Source organism: Camellia sinensis, chromosome 4 (genome assembly GCF_055761805.1).
Source record: "Camellia sinensis isolate YWXY chromosome 4, ASM5576180v1, whole genome shotgun sequence".
NCBI classification, from domain to species: Eukaryota; Viridiplantae; Streptophyta; class Magnoliopsida; order Ericales; family Theaceae; genus Camellia; species Camellia sinensis.
In genome coordinates this window covers 83,922,131-83,942,120 of record NC_138964.1, presented here as the reverse complement: position 1 = coordinate 83,942,120, position 19,990 = coordinate 83,922,131, and positions in this window count along the sequence as shown.

Below are 19,990 nucleotides of genomic sequence, written 5' to 3'. Positions count from 1 at the left end.
CAATTCTTATATTTTATAAAAGGTAAAACTGGATGAAATGTCAAACAAACGAAAAAAAAAAAAAAAAATTTGTCGTTGATCGGTTGACCGGCCGAACGTCTGACTGGACTTCTAGGTGGACATCCGGTAACACACAACTAGCGATGAATAGTACCTCGCTTGTTGTGCCGAGGTACTGTAGCACTCGTATATTAACGATGAACAGTAGCGAGGTTGATGCAGACTATTTTTGATGAACACTACCACTAATCTAGCTAAAAAATGAGTTTAGCTAGTTTAATACGGATGCTCTTAGAGCATTCCCATCTTTTCTCTTATATTACCTCCTTAGCCAAAATAAAAAGTTTTTCTGTCAAAACACACCCTCAGCAGTTCCCTTATCTAACCCTCCAAATATAAGTGTTGTTACAGTGACTCCTTATTTGTTAGGAGTCACTGTAGCTCATTCATATCTGATAAGGCGCGAAGGATGTCTTCCCGAACGTCCTCCCGGACATCCCCGGATGTCTCGTGAGAGCCCTGGAGCTAAAGAAGGAAAATGTCCAAAATTAGCCCGACTGATCTGCCGCCCCTGTTTGTTTTCCTCTGCTATGTTGTTGCATATTGTGTTGTTACATGTGTTTTTATTATTTTATTATTAAAAAAATATTTAAATTTAAAATTAATTAAAAATATTATTTTAATATAATAGAAAAAGAATAGGAAATTTGTTGGGGGAAGTAGATGAAAAAATAATTCTTAAAATAGGTAATGAATTTTTTTAATAATATTTTAGGATAAAATTTAGATAGTCTGGTAAGGATGCTCTTATTAAATAATAATATTTGATTGGGCCTAGATTGTCTCCAGTTTAGATCTGGAAAAAATCCAGGCCCGGTAAAAAATCACATCAATCGGATAACGGATATTATGTATTCTAATTACTTTTGTCTAAAAAAATAGACGGTCAGAAAATTAATAATTCATAAAAAAATAATCCGAATACATAATATCTATTATCCGATCGACGTTAATCTTTATAAGAATAATATACCCAACAAATTTTAAAATGTAAATAATTCAAATTATCGAAAAAAAACTTAAAAATAGATCCAATGGGCGAACTAGATCCTCCAATCTAAATGGTGGACCGGAGGGCAATTACTGTCTATTTGATAATTTGGCTTTGTTAGTGGGACTTTTTACTTTATTTTTTATATATTTTTTTATTTTATATTTGACTCAAAAAAATTTTTTTTTTGGGATCATCTATTAACATTTTAGAATTAAAAAAAGATTTAGAAAAGACAAATAATTTTTTAAACTTTTTTTTTTCATATACAATTTGATTTATTTTATTTTTAGTGATTTTTTTCCTTATCCAAATTTTTTAATTTTCAAAATTGTATGGTTGAAATAGACTTAAAAAGTTTTATTAAAAAATGACTCAAATGAAAAAAGGTATTTTGATTTTATTATAAAAGAATTAATTATTTTCAACCAAACATTCATCAAATTTTCAAGTTTTTATTTATTTATTTAAGAGTTATTGATTTTATTTAATGTATTTTAATGCCTTTAGCACGTTATAAAAATAGTTTATTTTCATGCCTTGGTAGCCGTGTTATTGAAAAGGTAAGCTTTGGAGCCTAATTATGTCTTGGTAGTCGCGTCATGGGAACTTGGTTCATTGTTGGCAGAAGCTTCCTAACTTCTTTGTTGGTATTTTTTACAATAATTGAAAAATAAATTAGATAAAATGAAATAGAGGAAATAAAATAATTTTATTTTTATTAATAAATAAAATAAAATAAAATAAAATACAGAATTGGAGAACAAACTATAAAATTGAAAATATAAGAATGAATTAGATGATATAACATAGAATTTGAATAAACTAAATCACTAATAGAACAAATTAGTAATATAGATAAATATAAAAATTAGAACTCATCAAAATAAAATTAATTATAAAAAATTAAAGAACAAATGAAAAGGGATGCAATCCGAGTCTCGTGTTTTACACGGCTTTCGTAAAACAAATTTGCCACCTCACCGGTAGTGCTAGAGGTTTGTCGGTATCTTTTTCCCATGATACAACGGTTGAACGTCTGCTACAGTAACACTCACTAGAGCAGAATTGGCGAACTTGAACATTTGTAGTACTCTCTCTAAAAGGAACCAAAGAAAAGGACTAGCAAAGGGAATACATTTTTGGTATAAAATCCATGTCTATTTTCCATCTTAAAAAATCCTCTCTATTTTTTATCTCTTAAAAAACCACATAAAAATCACTTCTCCAAAAGTTGGAGAGGAAAGGTCTCTTTTTTTTCTTGTAGGAGAGGAGCCTTAGTCTTGAAGGCTATCATTAACATGCACCAATGGTCATCAACTTTAGTCATTAGGGCTAGAGTTGTAAAGGTCTAAAACACCCATGTGAATTATATAAGAATAAATATATAATGCTATTTGAATAATTCAAATAGATGGGTTGCAAAACGGATACAGGTATTGGGTCACAACCTGATCCAAGCCTAATCTCAATCATATGTACCAGCCTAGCCCACCCCAACCTATGTCCAAGATCCACGACCCACGAACCCCAGACCAGGCAAGCAGTGGCGACGCGTGCGCGTGTTGCACATTTTTCATAACCAATTTGGTCTATAATTTGGCCAGAGCCTATCTTTGAGACATTTATAACTCCATTCCATTGGAAAATTTGAATGTCCAAAGGGCCCAAACTATGAGCCAAATGTTAGGCTTTATATATTCATTAATGTTTTCAACATTAACCAATGTGGGATAGGTGGCTTCTTACCTTCCCAAGCCTCTTTTAGTGATGTCCAATTTATGAGACACATTCAATACTCAATGGTTTTAGCTTATTCTTTTTGTGTTGTAACATTCTTACTTAAAAGAATATAAATCCACTTGAACCCACCTCTTCTGGCAGTTGATCCCGCTTTAATTTTGTATTAAAGTTGTCAAAACCATTATTTTCCACCAATCTCCCACATGAATAAAGTTGGCCGAATAAAGAAAAAATTGGAGATAACAATGACTCGATGAGGGAGTACAACGGATAATCTCTGCATTGGATGAAGGTAGCTTTTGGCTTTGAACCTTCTTATTGCGAAATCCTATCGGGTTTACTGGTTAACTAGTGAACACAGAGTCTTGAACCGTTCTGCCTTTGGTGTAAACTGTGACAACAGATTTCGCACAGGTATTCTCCTATACTGAACACTCGCTTGGTTCAGTGAGTGATTTCAAATAATTTGGCATCATCAATTCTTATAGAAGTGGCCCTACTTCGCACTCATATAGGTGACCTCTTGAGGTATTGTGCTATACCCTCATTGTGACACCCCTGTTCCGTAGTATGTTAATTGGTCCTTAACATGATGTGATTATGTATTTTGATATGATTTTGTGTTCCACTATGTGAAAATATGTGGTTTGAAATTTTATTTGTTCATCGTAGGAATATCTGTTTGAGTAGTCTGTTTTGGAAATTTAATTGAGGGCCTTATCGGCCACGGAACCCGAAATTGATTACGCCATTGTGGTTGGCATAATTTTTAGGGCCTACGGTGAAATTTAATTGAAATTTGATTCTGGTCAATTTAAACTGATTAAATTGATAAATTAAGTACCCCATTATTTTATATTAAAATATTTGTTAGTGGGGCTTGTTGTATATTTGCATTGCACTCCCCTTTAGCTCTCTTAAAACTCAAAAATCTGAGTTAGACAATTGAGAGGGAGAGAGAGGCCGGCCATGGAGAGAAAAAGGGAGAGATTTGTGTAATTTGGGCTCAAGACTTGGGAATTTGAAGATCTAGCTCAAGATTTGGCTAGAGCTTGAGTGTTGAAGCTCTTAGGTAAGTGATTTCTTGAACTCTTACTTGTAATTTGTAAGTTCAAGGGTTGTTTGTGATCAAGAACATGTAATGAGTCGATTTTGTTGAGATTGAAGTCTTAGAACTCATGCATGTAAGAAATTACTTTGAATTTGCATGTTTGAGCTTGAAACACATGATTCATGTGGAGTTTTGGGTAAAGCTCATGTTGTAGTCACCATTTGTACCATCTAAGTTGAGAATGATGAGCATCTCCCACATGCATGTACAAATCATGGGAGTATAAGTCTTGAATATTTGAATTTGAGCATGTTGATGATGGGTTTGAGACAATTTGGGACATGCATGTAGATAATTCATGTAATTGAGCTTCCTAATGTTGTAATCTGCATTAGTAGCATGTTAGCATGTGTAAATGTGTAATTTGAACCATTGCATGCAAGAAATGTAGATGGAAAACTGATTTGGAGCTCAAGAACACGATCTGGGAAACCCAGATTTTTGAGGTCCGCTCGAGCGGGGTAATGGCCGCTCGAGCGGGAAAATCGTGCTCCCAGCATTTTTGCAGAGTTGGATGCCCGCTCGAGCGGGACATTTCACGCTCGAGCGTGGATCTTTGTAGACGGACCTTCAGCTCGAGCGCATCTTTTGTGCAACCAGTACCTTGCAGGCCTTAAGGGTCCGCTCGAGCGGAGAAGCTTACGCTCGAGCGGGGACCCTGTTTTCTGGAATTTTGTTCATACATTCTGTGATTCGTTTTCCGTTCTCTTTCACTTGTAAGCACTCTTAGGCATGTGTTAAGCATTGTAAATGAGTTAATGAGATAAGAACAAAGCCTAAGGAGGAATATGTGAATTAAAGAACGAATTGAACTGTTAGTGACCCTTTTGTATTCATGAAATGTGTAGGGTCAAGCTCCAGGGCGCATCCACAAGCCGATCACTGTGAGTAACATCAATATTTGAAAACTTGTCAATGTCCAATTGCTATTCCCCTATAAATATTATGAGTTGTTAATTGGGATTGTGGACAAAAGTCTGACAGGAATAAATGAACGAATGGGCCAAAGGCCGTTTGACATGAATGAATGGGCCAAAGGCCGTTTGACATGAATGAATGGGCCAAAGGCCGTTTGACATGAATGAATGGGCCAAAGGCCGTTTGACATGAAGGAATGGGCCAAAGGCCGTTTGACATGAATGAACGGGCCAAAGGCCGTTTGACATGAATGAATGGGCCAAAGGCCGTTTGACATGAATGAATGGGCCAAAGGCCGTTTGACATGAATGAATGGGCCAAAGGCCGTTTGACATGAATGAATGGGCCGAAGGCTGTTTTGCCATGAATAGAAACCCGGACGGGCCAAAGGCCAGAATGTCTGGAACTACAGTTACTTGACTTGCATTTCGTATAGTTATATATATTTTGCTGTTAAACAGAAGTATGAATTGGGCCCAAGGCCGTTTGGAGCATGTTGTTCTACATATTGTTATGTAACTGTTATATTTGTTATGTAACTGTTATATTTGATATTATTCACTGGGCTATCGCTCACGCTCATTCATGTATTTGTAGGTGAGCCAAGGGAAGTCCAAACCCAGCCCCAGTGAAGTCTGCTAGGAACAACAGGAGTTTTGGGAGAGTCAGCCTTGTGCCTCGCGCATGAGACCATCCTTGCCCTTTTACTATGTACCTATGTTTTGTCTTGCTGGCTAGGACCTAGTGCATGTCTGTACATAGTCTGTTATAGGTTGACTCGTTTTGGACGATCCTGTCTGTAATGAATTTTGTGAAACTGTACTTTTGATGTGAGTTATTAACGTATCTGAATATGGTTTGTTTGATGTGCATATAAGCACGGCTCCATGGACAAAGTTTTTAATTTTGCTTCCGTTTGGCCCCCATTAACTCTGTTAGAATACGTTTAGAACAGTTTGAGGCCGTAGGTAATCTCATGATTACTGGCCGGTTACGTCCTTAACCCACGGGGGCGGGTTCGGGTCGTGACAGAGTGGTATCAGAGCACGAGTTAATAACTCACACACTTGTCCAAAAAGAGCAATAAGCGTCTAGATGAGATCTAGGATGCATTCATGTGATAAATACGAGTTTGGAAGCATTGATTATATGCTTAAATGTTTTGTTATGAATAATTATATGTGTAAGTTGTGAACTACTTGCATTACGAATTATCTGGAAATATGTGCTCCTTAGTGTATGTGTACTTGTGTACCTTTGGTATGGAGTATAATGCAAGTTTAATTAGATGGTGAGAACTAGAGGTGATGAGTTAGAGGAATCCTCTGCTGCCAGACTGGACAGAATGGAAAGACTGATTCAGGAAATGGCAGAAGCTTTGAGACAGCAACAGGAGTGGCAACAACAGTGGCAGCAACCACATCCGCCACCTCCACCTCCGGCACCACCTGTGCCAGATAATCAAAATGATGATCGGATAATCGCCCTCACCAAGGAATTCAAGAAAATGAAACCACCACAGTTCCATGGTGGACTAGATCCCTTAAAAGCCGAAGCTTGGGTACTTGGGATTGAAAAACTGTTTGAGGTGTTTCCGTGCTCGGATACACAGAAAGTGCTTCTAGCCACCTTTATGCTAGAAGATGAAGCGAGAAGATGGTGGATGTTGATGAGGGAAAGCCACAGAGATATTGATTGGGCGAAATTTTTGGAAATCTTCTATGACAAGTACTTCCCGCAGTGTGTCCGGGACAGGAAAGTGGCAGAGTTCATGGAACTCAAACAAGACAGTATGACTGTAGCTGAGTATGAGGCCAAATTTACTGAGTTGGCCAGGTTTGCACCACACGTAATTGACACTGATTATAAGAAGGCAAGGCATTTTGAAGGTGGGCTCCGAAGTGACATCCTAGAGCGGGTGAATGTCCTGAAATTGGAGACCTACATTGGAGTGCTTGACCGGGCCATCATATCGGAGGCTAATATAGCTAGACAAGCTAAGCCAACAACCGAATGGAGAGGCAACAAAAGATAAGGCTTCTTTTTGAAGAAGAAATTTCTGAAAAAGCAAAACACGGGCTCCTCAACTACCTCAAGTTCTTCCCGAGACACGACTCCCATGTGCAACACTTGTAGCAAAAGGCACCGTGGAGTTTGTTACCGTGCATCGGGAGCCTGTTTTAAGTGTGGGAAACAAGGGCATATAGCCCGAGATTGTAATCAGAATAGTGGGAAGATAGCTGCTAGCTCCACTGCATTGATCCCGAAGCCGGGAAACACTTTGAGATCCGCTACTACTGGGGATACAGTGAGACAAGGGAGAGTCTTTGCACTCGTTCCGGGTGATACACGGAATGCCAATGCCGTTGTCTCAGGTACTATCTCGATATGTAATCAGGATGCTTTTGTGTTAATTGATTCTGGATCAACGCATTCATTTGTGACATATGCATTTGCATCTAGACTGAAAAGACCCCTAGAATTGTTGCCATATTTGTTATGTGTGTCTGCTCCATCGGGGGAATCTGTGTTATGTGACTATATATATCGGTTTTGTGACATGCATATTGAGGATGCTACCCTGTATGTAGATTTGTTGCCCTTAAACTTTAGACACTTTGATGTAATTTTGGGCATGGATTGGTTGACCAAATACTGTGCCACTATAGATTGTGTGACAAAGAGGGTTGTATTTAAACCACCAGAACAGGAAGAAATTGTGTTTGTGGGAAATGGGGTAGTACCTCCACCATATTTGATATCTGCAATGAAAGCATGTAAATTGATCAGGAAGGGATGCCAGGGTTATTTGTGTTATGTATTGACTGAACAATCCGTGAATGTTGAATTGAATGATATTCCCATCGTTAGAGAATTCCCAGATGTGTTTCCAAATGAATTACCAGGGGAATTGGTAGACAGGGAGATAGAGTTTACTATTGAAACTGTGCCAGGCACCCAACCTATTTCTAAAACTCCCTACAGGATGGCTACGGCCGAAATGAAAGAATTAAAAGAACAGTTGCAAGACCTTCTTGATAAAGGGTTTATCCGGCCCAGTACTTCGCCTTGGGGCGCACCAGTGTTATTCGTAAAGAAAAAGGATGGTACCTTACGCCTATGTATTGATTACCGGGAATTGAACAAGGTAACGATAAAGAATAAATATCCTTTACCCCGTATTGATGACTTATTTGACCAGTTGCAGGGATCACAGGTGTTTTCTAAGATTGATTTGAGATCTGGGTATCATCAGCTGAAGGTTAAGGCAGAAGATGTTGAGAAAACCGCATTCAGAACGAGGTATGGTCATTTTGAATTCCTTGTCATGCCATTTGGAGTGACTAACGCTCCGGCAGCGTTTATGGACCTAATGAATAGAATTTTTAAAACCTACCTTGATGAGTTTGTTGTAGTCTTCATCGATGATATTTTGATTTACTCTAAAGATAAACTTGAACATGAACATCATTTGAGGATTGTTTTACAAATACTTCGGGAAAGAAAACTATTTGCTAAGTTAAAGAAATGTGAGTTTTGGTTAGATGAGGTTATTTTCTTAGGGCACGTGGTCAACAAGGAAGGAATTTCAGTGGACCCGCAGAAAATAGAAGCAATTGTGAATTGGCCTACACCAACTAATGTGACAGAAGTTCGCAGTTTCATGGGCTTAGCTGGGTACTACAGAAGATTTGTAAAGGACTTTCCGAAATTAGCTGTGCCTCTTACCCAATTGACACGTAAAGGACAACCATTTGAGTGGAATAGTGAAAGAGAATCAGCCTTTCATGAATTGAAGACAAGATTGACCACTGCGCCAATTTTGACACTACCTTCAGGTACGGAAAATTTTGTGATTTTCAGTGACGCATCTTATAAGGGTTTGGGTTGTGTGTTAATGCAGAACGGAAAGGTTATTGCTTACGCCTCCCGACAGTTGAGGCCACATGAGAAGAATTATCCAACACATGACCTAGAATTGGCCGCAGTTGTTTTTGCTTTGAAAATCTGGCGGCATTATTTGTATGGGGCAAAGTGTGAAGTCTACACAGATCATAAAAGCCTAAAATACTTCTTCACGCAGAAAGAGTTGAATATGCGTCAGAGAAGATGGCTGGAATTGATAAAAGATTACGACCTAAAAATTCAGTATCACCCCGGAAAAGCTAATACAGTGGCTGATGCCTTGAGCAGGAAATCAACGGGAAGTATGGCTTGTTTGCTTACTGAACAAAGGGAGATTTTGCAAGACTTTGAGAAGTCTGAAATTGAAGTGGTAGTGTGTGAACAGGGCGGATTGATAGCCGCTATTACAGCCGAGCCGGCAATTGTTGATGAAATCAAGCAAAAACAGAAAGAGGATGAGTTCCTCAGAAAGGTAATTGATGAATTTGAAGTCAGCCCAAAAGCAGAGTTCAGCATCGAGAATGGAATGTTGAAATTTCGAAACCGAATATGTGTTCCAGTTATTCCGGAGCTAAAGAAGAGGGTCTTAGATGAAGCCCACAGATCCGTATTTGCTATGCATCCGGGTAACAATAAAATGTATCGGGATTTGAAACAAACCTATTGGTGGCCTAAAATGAAGAAAGAGATTGCAGAACATGTGTCCAAGTGCCTTCAGTGTCAGCAAGTTAAGGCTGAACATCAGAAACCAGGCGGTCTACTTCAACCTCTCCCCATTCCTGAGTGGAAGTGGGAACATGTGACTATGGATTTCGTTGTTGGCCTACCTCGGACTTCCCGCGGTATGGATTCTGTTTGGGTTGTAGTTGATAGACTGACTAAATCTGCACATTTTCTGCCTGTCAAAACTACATTTATTGCTTACAGGTTGGCTACTATTTATGTTGATGAAATTGTCCGTTTACATGGAGTTCCAGTATCCATTGTGTCGGATAGAGATCCGAAGTTTGTATCTAGATTGTGGAAGAGTTTGCAGGAAGCTATGGGAACAGAACTAAGGTTCAGTACTGCATTCCACCCACAGACAGATGGGCAGTCAGAACGAACAATACAGACTTTGGAAGATATGCTTCGCATGTGTGCTTTGGATTTTCAGGGGAGTTGGGAAGATTACCTGCCACTTGCAGAATTTGCCTATAATAATAGCTTCCACTCCAGCATCGGTATGGCACCATACGAGGCTTTGTATGGTAGGAGGTGTAGATCACCTATTTGTTGGACAGAGGTCGGGGACAGAGCTTTGCTCGGGCCTGAAATTGTACAAGACACCTCTGAAAAGATCAAGACTATTCGGCAAAGGCTCAAAACAGCTCAAGACCGACAGAAGAGTTATGCAGATGTCCGGAGAAGACCTCTTGAGTATGAGGTCGGCGACCATGTGTTCATCCGTGTTTCTCCAATGAAAGGCCAAGTCAGGTTTGGGAAAAAGGGCAAGTTGACGCCCCGTTATATTGGGCCATTTCAAATTTTGGAGAAACTTGGTCCAGTTGCTTATAGAGTTGCTTTGCCACCGGGATTTGAGCAAATCCACAATGTGTTTCATGTGTCAATGTTGAGGGGTTACCTCCGAGACCCGTTGCATGTGATTGATTATCACCGGATTGCTATTGATGAAAATATGGAATATGCTGAATGGCCGGAAAGAATTGTTAACCGACAAGTGAAAGAATTGAGAAACAAATCCATTCCAATGGTGAAAGTGGAATGGAAGGAACACTATGGGACAGATGCTACATGGGAAAAAGAGGAGGAAATGCGTCTACGCTATCCACATTTGTTTCCCGACGAAGGTAAGTTAAGTTTGGAGGACCAAACTTCCTAAAGGGGGGAAGACTGTGACACCCCTGTTCCGTAGTATGTTAATTGGTCCTTAACATGATGTGATTATGTATTTTGATATGATTTTGTGTTCCACTATGTGAAAATATGTGGTTTGAAATTTTATTTGTTCATCGTAGGAATATCTGTTTGAGTAGTCTGTTTTGGAAATTTAATTGAGGGCCTTATCGGCCACGGAACCCGAAATTGATTACGCCATTGTGGTTGGCATAATTTTTAGGGCCTACGGTGAAATTTAATTGAAATTTGATTCTGGTCAATTTAAACTGATTAAATTGATAAATTAAGTACCCCATTATTTTATATTAAAATATTTGTTAGTGGGGCTTGTTGTATATTTGCATTGCACTCCCCTTTAGCTCTCTTAAAACTCAAAAATCTGAGTTAGACAATTGAGAGGGAGAGAGAGGCCGGCCATGGAGAGAAAAAGGGAGAGATTTGTGTAATTTGGGCTCAAGACTTGGGAATTTGAAGATCTAGCTCAAGATTTGGCTAGAGCTTGAGTGTTGAAGCTCTTAGGTAAGTGATTTCTTGAACTCTTACTTGTAATTTGTAAGTTCAAGGGTTGTTTGTGATCAAGAACATGTAATGAGTCGATTTTGTTGAGATTGAAGTCTTAGAACTCATGCATGTAAGAAATTACTTTGAATTTGCATGTTTGAGCTTGAAACACATGATTCATGTGGAGTTTTGGGTAAAGCTCATGTTGTAGTCACCATTTGTACCATCTAAGTTGAGAATGATGAGCATCTCCCACATGCATGTACAAATCATGGGAGTATAAGTCTTGAATGTTTGAATTTGAGCATGTTGATGATGGGTTTGAGACAATTTGGGACATGCATGTAGATAATTCATGTAATTGAGCTTCCTAATGTTGTAATCTGCATTAGTAGCATGTTAGCATGTGTAAATGTGTAATTTGAACCATTGCATGCAAGAAATGTAGATGGAAAACTGATTTGGAGCTCAAGAACACGATCTGGGAAACCCAGATTTTTGAGGTCCGCTCGAGCGGGGTAATGGCCGCTCGAGCGGGAAAATCGTGCTCCCAGCATTTTTGCAGAGTTGGATGCCCGCTCGAGCGGGACATTTCACGCTCGAGCGTGGATCTTTGTAGACGGACCTTCAGCTCGAGCGCATCTTTTGTGCAACCAGTACCTTGCAGGCCTTAAGGGTCCGCTCGAGCGGAGAAGCTTACGCTCGAGCGGGGACCCTGTTTTCTGGAATTTTGTTCATACATTCTGTGATTCGTTTTCCGTTCTCTTTCACTTGTAAGCACTCTTAGGCATGTGTTAAGCATTGTAAATGAGTTAATGAGATAAGAACAAAGCCTAAGGAGGAATATGTGAATTAAAGAACGAATTGAACTGTTAGTGACCCTTTTGTATTCATGAAATGTGTAGGGTCAAGCTCCAGGGCGCATCCACAAGCCGATCACTGTGAGTAACATCAATATTTGAAAACTTGTCAATGTCCAATTGCTATTCCCCTATAAATATTATGAGTTGTTAATTGGGATTGTGGACAAAAGTCTGACAGGAATAAATGAACGAATGGGCCAAAGGCCGTTTGACATGAATGAATGGGCCAAAGGCCGTTTGACATGAATGAATGGGCCAAAGGCCGTTTGACATGAATGAATGGGCCAAAGGCCGTTTGACATGAAGGAATGGGCCAAAGGCCGTTTGACATGAATGAACGGGCCAAAGGCCGTTTGACATGAATGAATGGGCCAAAGGCCGTTTGACATGAATGAATGGGCCAAAGGCCGTTTGACATGAATGAATGGGCCAAAGGCCGTTTGACATGAATGAATGGGCCGAAGGCTGTTTTGCCATGAATAGAAACCCGGACGGGCCAAAGGCCAGAATGTCTGGAACTACAGTTACTTGACTTGCATTTCGTATAGTTATATATATTTTGCTGTTAAACAGAAGTATGAATTGGGCCCAAGGCCGTTTGGAGCATGTTGTTCTACATATTGTTATGTAACTGTTATATTTGTTATGTAACTGTTATATTTGATATTATTCACTGGGCTATCGCTCACGCTCATTCATGTATTTGTAGGTGAGCCAAGGGAAGTCCAAACCCAGCCCCAGTGAAGTCTGCTAGGAACAACAGGAGTTTTGGGAGAGTCAGCCTTGTGCCTCGCGCATGAGACCATCCTTGCCCTTTTACTATGTACCTATGTTTTGTCTTGCTGGCAAGGACCTAGTGCATGTCTGTACATAGTCTGTTATAGGTTGACTCGTTTTGGACGATCCTGTCTGTAATGAATTTTGTGAAACTGTACTTTTGATGTGAGTTATTAACGTATCTGAATATGGTTTGTTTGATGTGCATATAAGCACGGCTCCATGGACAAAGTTTTTAATTTTGCTTCCGTTTGGCCCCCATTAACTCTGTTAGAATACGTTTAGAACAGTTTGAGGCCGTAGGTAATCTCATGATTACTGGCCGGTTACGTCCTTAACCCACGGGGGCGGGTTCGGGTCGTGACACTCATTGACTTATCAAAGCATACAAGTCATTAAAGCATTAGTTTAACTTCTTACCGCCACAGGTATCATTGTATATAGGAATGGGCAGAAGAATTTACCTCCTCAGTGAATCATCTCTATTACACGTAATTAGGTTGTCCTTTTGAACCTAGATCTTGAGATCTCTAGTCAATTAGGCCGGATTTTCCATTCCGGTAACAATTCTCGCTGAAGGCCTCAGCCTCATTCCCCTTGATGACTTCTTCCTAATTCTCAATTTAATCCTTAGGTTAACGGGATCCACCAAATTGTTCTTAGAGTTTACATAGTCTATGGTGACAACACTAGAGAGTAGTTGACGTATGGTATTATGAATTTGAGGAACACGTCTAGTGTAACGACCCCGACCTCCATATCATTTTTACATATTATTTTATTGGGCATCATTTGCATGATTATGTGTTTATTTGATACTTATCTATTTGTTTGTGAATTATCTATTTAATTGTTGACTTAGAATTCGAAATTGAAAGCCCAAACGAATTTAGAAACCAAAATTGGTTAATTCAATAGGCTAGTTGGAATATTTAGCACCATATGGTAAGTTTAATTAAAATTTGATTCAGATCAAAATAATTAGAATAAATTAATTACAATTGATTAGATTTAAGCCCAAGTGATTAGTCTTAATCACAATTAATTAGTTAAGTCTAATCCACCTATATATATATATATATATATATATGTTAATTGAGCTTAGGAGCTCATTTTTCTTCAACTCTTTGTGCTAAAAATTTAGAGATAGAGAGAGAACTCAACATTTGTAGAGAGAGAGAAGAGAATTCAAGAGAATTAAGGGGAGATTGAAGAGATTAAGCTTAACTAAGGCCAAATTCAAGCTCTAGGTATGCTTTTTACCCATAATTCATGAAGATAATCCATGTAAAAAGATGAATTCACCAAGTTGTAGGATCATTTGCATGTATTTGAAAGGATTGAGCATGAATCATCATGAATACAGAGAGTTTTAGTGAAATGTGTACATGCATGCATAATTCTTCACTTTTGCACTTGGTTTTCTACAAATTCATACATGCATGGGACTTACACATGTTAATTCTTAAAGTTCTTCATGGTTTTGCACTCAACACCTCATATAACATGTTTTGTAAAGAAAAAGAGTTGAGTTTGTCAAGAACATGATGTTTTGAGCTTTGTTTTGAAGAATTGAAAGAGAATTTGAGGTCGTGGTTTCATAATTTCCAAAGATTCATGTTTTATGAAGTGTTTCTAAGCTTTTGAGACCAACCATACAAGCTTTGAACTTGAAAGGAGTTCTTTTGAACTTCAAACACAAATCTAGAAAATCAAGAATCCGTCCAGTTCGCTAGGGCAAAGTGTAACGACTCCAAAATGCGTATCAGAAATTATCTTTATTCAATTATGGGTTAATGTGCTTTAATTTACTTATACCTGTTTGAATTGAGGAATTATCTGTTGAATTACGACCTTGAAACTAAGATTGCCGACCTTTATGGGTTCAGGAATTAAAATTGAGTATATAGATATGCTAATGGAAATTTTTAAAGCTAATTGGGAAAGTTAATTGGGAATTTATTTTGTCTGATTCGTTAAGGTGTGTTTGAGTGGTTGACTTTGCACTGCAAATTGAGGGCCTTAGAGGCTTTAGAAATCAGAACGGAGTACATAGCTATGATCAGTATAATTTTTAGAGTCATCTGGAAAGTTTAATTGAAATTTGATTTTGTGTGATTCGTAAGGGTACGTTTGGCTCCCTAATTGTGATAATCTTACATATATATATATATATATATATACAAGTATATGAGCCTTGCTTGACTCAACAAAATGAAAAGAAAGAAAGGAGAGACAAAAATGTGAGGAGAAAAGAGAGAGAGAGAGGAACAGAAGGCAACTAGGGTTTGGAAATTGAAGATTTTTGCTAGGAGATTCAAAGAATAGGGAACAAGGTAGGTGTAACCTAGCTATGGCACCCTAAATCTCACTTCAATTGTTTGGTACCAAACTTAAGAATGATGTTATCTACTTATCTAACTTGGGGTTTTTGAACTACTCACTTTGGTTGGTACATACCTATGGAAAATATCAAGATCCACTGTTTTGATCTAGTTAAGAGACGATTCTTGTGTTAACCTGAGAAGATTTATCCTCTAATCTTTAGTCTTTGCATGTATTTGACTTCTATAGATATACATATATTTGTATCTATTTTGTTTAACCATGGGAGGATGAAAAGAAATGTGATTAATAAGTTGTATAAGTTGTTTTAAGTAAATTAAGATCTATTTATGTATAAATTCATGTATATCATGTTCACATAATATGATATTGGAGAGATATGGCTCATGTTTGCCTTAGAAATGCCTTTGGAAAGTTAGCTTTTTGGTGATGTTCGAATTGCAGAAAACAAGGCAAACGACCGCACGTGCGGGGCCCATAGCCGCACGTGGGGGAAGGCACAACCTCACGTGCGGGGCTGACAGCCGCACGTGAAGAAAATAAGGTAGAGGAATGGAACCATACTGCTAAAAAGGCATGTTTGGCCCGCACGTGCGGCGCACCTGCCCGCACGTGCGATGGTGACTTCCGGACGTGCAACCAAAGTTAGGAAATTCTGTAACCTCCTTTTGTTCTGTTTGACCCTCAGAATGTGTCAAAATGCCCATTTGATGTTCCTACAATACATTTAATTTCATGGAACTTAACGAATCAAATGCTTGAGAAATAATGAAAAATAAGAGGAAACTAAAGGGAAATGATATACTTACAAGTTATGTGCTTTGTGTAAGGCACATACCGGAGGGGACCATTGTTCATCTGCATCACTGTGAGTAATAATAGTGTAATGATGTATATCTATTCCTGTATTTTCTGCTTCTGAATTATTATACCCTAATTGCACTTGGCATGTTGGAATCATTGTGCTATAGTTCACCTATTATGACTGTGAATGGCATATTTGGGATGAGTAGTGCTAGAATTCATGTATTTTTGTTGGATATGAATTGTGTTTATTGCAATGGTATATGTCATGTGGGTTATGGTTTGATGGAAATGATTCAAATGTCATCGGCATGGACCTAAGGTCACTTTGTCTATTAATAATGATGGGCCTGAGGCCGTTATGATATGTATTACTTATTAATCAAGGCCCTAAGGCCAAGGGAGATGGAGACATACTGATGTTCCATTTACCCTATAATGACATGAATTGTTTATGACAAATGGCCCAAGGCCAAGGAAGATGGAGACATGTCGATGTTCTATCTACCCTCTAATGTTCCGAATAGCTGTTGATAGATTGGGCCCGAGGCTGTTTTGATATTTGATTGGGCCCGAGGCCGTATTGATATTTGGTTGGGCCTGAGGCCATTTTGATATTCGATTGGGCCCGAGGTCATTTTGATATTCGATTGGGCCCGAGGTCATTTTGATATTCGATTGGGCCCAAGGCCATTTGATATATGTGGGCCTGAGGCCATTTTGTTATGTGGTGGGCCTAAGGCCGTTTCACAAATATGACTATAGATAATGTGTGAATGATGTAAATATGGAAGGGTATTATGTTATGCTTCTTTTGAATCTAGATTCTTTACTTGATTCACTTCACCTTATTATTACTCATTGAGCTTCGCTCATTCTGTGTTTTATCTGTATGTAGGTGATCAATCCGGAAACCACCCTTAGGTCAGCCTTAGGAATTCCTTCGTGAACCTGCTAAGTCAAGCCACCCAAGATGCGCCTCTGTGTTGAGGCTTTAACCTTGTATTGTTAGAATTTTGTATTTACTTAATTTTTATGTATATGTGTGTAATATATATATATGTATATAAATATTATTTCAGTTGTCATGTATGCACAAGCTCAATGGACAATACTATTTGATTTGCTTCCGCTTTAGGCCCCGATGTCATTTAATATTTTGAAATTTTGTCTTTGTGGTCTAAGTGCAGGCCGGTCATGGCCTAAACTTTCAGGGCAGGTTCGGGTCGTGACAGTTGGTATCAGAGCACGAGTTACTTCCACACACACGGGTCCATTTGAGTTGTAGGGTGTTCTAGAAAGACTTAGAGACATTGCATTGGCATGTATGAGTGTGTGAAGATATTAGAAAATGAAATGAGAACGGAAACTATGAGAACAAAAGTTATATGCACTTGCATTATGCTGATATTGCATAAGACTTATGTGGAACATGATTATCGTTTTGATATGAAAACAAAGATTATGTAACCATTTGTATGATTCTGGTCTTATTGTTTATGCGAATATGAGACATAAATCATCATGTGAATGTGTACAAGCAAATGTTGTTATTGTTATGATGCAAGTATGTGAATCTATGAAGTATAATTGGTTGCGTATATGCATCTTGATTTCATAATCAGGTGACTATGTAGACTACGAATATGGTTAGGTGTGCATTTATCTCATACGTAATCAGCATGTGATATTTACTAGCTGTACAATTATCTGTTATGCATAGACTTATTATGTTTTGTTAATATGTAAAATGTGTGGCTATGTGCAAATACATCGATGTGTAGCTATGGATGTTCTTGTACTTGGCATAGTGTGGTACGAGCTTGCTTAGGACATGAAGGAAACAAAGGCAAATGAGTTGGAGGACACTCCCATAGCCCGACTTGATAGACTGGAAGGCATAGTATAAGAAATGGCAGAGATTTTAGGATAATAACATCAGTTACAATTACGACAAGAATCTTTGTTGCCATCACTACAAGAGCACTAAGTGAATATGTTGGAAGTCACAAGGAAAAGACTATTTAAAAGACAAAAGGTGGGATCATCAAGCATTTCAAACTTTACAAGGAATACAGTACCGTGTGATGAATGTGGTACGAAACACCGAGCGGCTTGTTATAGGTGTGGTGCAATGGATCATATGGTAAGGAATCGTCCTCGGAGTGCTAATCAGGGTTGAGCGACTACATTTATGTCAGAAAACACTTAGAACACTGAACTCATTTCTCTAGGTGTTTATATTGTTCATAATTGAATGTCTATGTGTTGATTGATTTTGGGCTAGTGTATGTGTATATTCTTGCTTCGGATATTATTGGATACGGATATCTGTAACACGTATATTAGATTGGTTAGCCCCATAGGATTAACCTCTTGTCTATATGCGATGGTAATAGGATGATTGATTTTACGTTTGACACTTTGATATTACTGATGTGAAATGGTATTAGAAGTGCACACTTCTGAACCTCTACTGATTGATAACTTTTATGTTTGATTTTATGGGTATGTAGAATAGGTTGATTAGCCCTTACACTGTAATTGGCAAGTTATTATGATGCTTATTGATAGGACTATGAGCATGATAAAACAATTGACATAGATTACGAGTACAATGGTTACGTAGTAATTAGAATAGGAATTGAACATTCGATATAACTTGGGGATGTACTGACTGAACTTAGAAACTTATTAGACTTATAAACTTGACTTGTGTGATATGGAATACCCCATATGTAGAATTTTGAGAATGGGTTTATGTGTTGAGTATGATATTGAGGCTAAAGTTGTGAAAGATATGGAATGTTGGTGTTACAAGAAAATTGAAATTGGTCATATCAGCTTGTTTGTAGGAACATGGGGTGAAAGAGATTAAATCTTGGCTCCTATATGGGTTACATATGGAATTAGACTATGAGAAATTTTGGGAAGTTAAGGCTATTATTCATCAGTAAAGTGTAAGGAATTAGGGCACTTGAAAGATGTGATGATTGATAACTCGTATGGGACTATATGAGTGAGAGGTAAGAAATGGTTTGATATGAGATGAAGAAATTGTTCCACCCATATCTTTGTATGATTGTATGATTTTATGTTTCATGATTAAATGTGATTCTATGTGCTATATTGGAGTTAGTAAATGATACCCCACGTGTCATCGGCTTGTAGCTTGTGACCCTAGAAGAAGATGAGAAGTAGAGATGAAATGGAAATTGAGTCCTTGTGGAGGTAATTGGATAAAGTAGAAGGACGATTTATGAATATGACGGAACCTATATGAACATGTCATGAGAAGCAACGAGACCAACAAAAAAAGTTAAGAGTGAATTCAATAAATGAATCAAGGAATGTGTTAGGAAGTGTTATGATACAAAAGGTCAATAACAAGGAATTTATTGAGTGTACAAAGTGTTACATTGGAATTAGTGTTTCTATGTACGCTCGAACGACTATTGGAGAGTTTAGATTGCTTTGAATGAATAATTAAAACTTGACCTAAAATGCTAAGATAATTAAGGACACTTCGATGAGTTAAGATCAGTATTACATGTGTTTGAACTATTGTGAGCTAAACATTAGTTTAGAATCCATTCGTTTATTTGACTCATTTAGTTATTGGATGAGTTAACCATCAGGCTAATAGCGTATGTTAAAAGTTTCTTTATTGTTCGAAGGATCTATTTTATGGAAAATGTTATATGGATTTGATTTAAAATAAATGGTGAATAAATATTATTAGCTTGCCTAAATAAGTTAATTGTGACTTCAGACTTTCGGACCCACCTAATTAGTTTATCAATAAGGCATATAAGTTGTACGGGAACTACTACTTGGACTAATGTAGCAAAAGAGAAAAAATTCAAACCAAGGCTGCATTTGATATTAAGGTTATGTTAGATGTTTGGCCTACCTTAAGCTTGTGGAAAACAAAAAAGTGTAAGTATAAATGGCATTTAAAGTTGAGCTGTGATTATTGGAAATTATATGAATTGAGAAAATGTAGATAAGTAACACAAAAGTATATGAGTTCATAGACAATATGCTTGTGTTTTACTACTATGAAGTTGA